Source organism: Salvelinus sp. IW2-2015, unplaced genomic scaffold, assembly GCF_002910315.2.
Source record: "Salvelinus sp. IW2-2015 unplaced genomic scaffold, ASM291031v2 Un_scaffold1805, whole genome shotgun sequence".
NCBI classification, from domain to species: Eukaryota; Metazoa; Chordata; class Actinopteri; order Salmoniformes; family Salmonidae; genus Salvelinus; species Salvelinus sp. IW2-2015.
Genome location: NW_019943178.1, coordinates 95,321 through 97,062, shown reverse-complemented (window position 1 = coordinate 97,062; position 1,742 = coordinate 95,321). Strand labels below are relative to the sequence as shown.

Genomic DNA, 1,742 nt, shown 5'->3' with positions numbered 1-1,742 from the left:
TATTATTTTGGGTATAGGGGAGGGTCACTTGTTTTTTTTTAAGTGTTAAGTAAAATATATTTTGCTGAAGGGCTATCCATTTTCATTTCAGAGGTCCATTTCTCTCCATGTAACCCTCATTATACAGTACCAGTCAATAGTTTGGACATACCTACTGATTCAAGGATTTTTCTTTATTTTTTACTATATTCTACATTGTAGAATAATAGTGAAGACATCAAAACTATGAAATAACACATATGGAATCATGTAGTAACCAAAAAAGTGTAAACAAATCAAAATATATTTAATTTTGAGATTCTTCAAATAGCCGCCATTTGCCTTGATGACAGCTTTGCGTAGAGCTCCTCAAATGTTTTCCTTAGGTAAGGGCATACTTATGGGGTTTTACGGTAGTTTGAAGGCATGTACAGCAGATAGAGTCTCTGGTTACCATGGAGATGACCAAATTCACTGACTGAACTCTCCTCAAAGAGATCACATTTTAATTTGGGAGATCGCAAAATAGAACGGATACATTCAAGACGGGATAAACAAATATTCAGAAAATGATAAAACATTTCTTTTAGTAAAAAAACAAACAAATAATATGTATTACTTTCTAGCACGTCAAACCTAACTAACYGAGTAGCCAGCTGGCTTTGTAACCATGGACTGTGTATCTTCCGTTGTGTATCTAAGTAGCTAGCCCCCTAGCTGGTGGAGGTTTTCCTTTTGAAACCAGGACATAGGAAAGCAACATCCACCTCCACAAATGCTGTTTACTTTGATGCCCATTCTGAATGAAGCACTTCAGGGTCCTCATGGGCACCCTTTAACTTTTTCACTTAAGGTAACTTTATGGGAAAAGAGAAGGGGGAAATTAACTTTTTAAATATGTTTTATGCAACTGGGCCCAGATCTTTTTGGCAGAGGTCAAATGAAAGGTTACAATAGCCAATGAAAGACTTTTGGTTGCAACATTTATTTATTTTTATCTGGCTTACATGTGGAAATGTTGTATAATGCACCTTTTAACAGAAAAACACCTTCCGGTGTAAAAACCACTGAAATTAAAAACAAATGACATTTTAAGTGAGAAGTAGGCAGCTAAAACATAACCTTTAACATTATGAATTAGGCTGTTTTGAGAATGTTTGAGTCCTACATGCACACTGACACACACTGACAGGGTCATGGAGGGTGATAGTACAGCGACAGTAGTGGGATTTAAGGATGGCTCTTTATGATAGTAGTTTGTGGGCATAGCTGGTTTCTAAATGTACTCACATGCTCACAAACACACCTTTTGTTATCTCTTTCTCTCTCTCTCTCTCCTCTCTTTCTTCTTTTTCTTTCTTTCTTTCTTTCTTTCTTTCTTTCTTTCTTTCTTTCTTTCTTTCTTTCTTTCTGTTCTTTTGCTTTTGCTTTGCTTTCTTTCTGTTCTTGCTTTTTTCTCTCTTTTGTCTTGTCTTTCTTTCTTATCACTGTTCACAGGGACAGTGACAGACTTCCCTTTTAGGAAGTGGCAGAAAAAATGCAATTCACTGATGCATTTTGTTCATGTCTTGTAATTTATCTTGAGCAAATTAAAGCATGTTTGTAAATACATTCAGTTGTGTTCCTGAGTTCATATTTTTTTTTTAGTCCATTTTAAGCTCTGGATTCCTTCTGTGTTTTCCGCAACGCAGATTTTTTTCCCCCCAACAAGTGGAAGGATTTCCCTTTCCATTTCAGTCGAGAAAGAGCAGGTAGAATGGTAC

General features: G+C 36.0%; 1 protein-coding gene and 1 pseudogene across 1 annotated transcript in view; one reads left to right on the top strand and one right to left on the bottom strand.

Annotated features, from left to right (window-relative positions):
* The window catches only part of LOC112072034 (insulin receptor substrate 2-B), a 35,500-nt gene that overhangs the window by 22,188 nt on the left and 11,570 nt on the right, over nucleotides 1–1,742 (top strand). The gene's annotated exons all lie outside the window — the stretch shown is intronic.
* LOC139024707 (octapeptide-repeat protein T2-like) overlaps nucleotides 1–1,742 on the bottom strand; it is a 23,515-nt pseudogene that overhangs the window by 14,779 nt on the left and 6,994 nt on the right.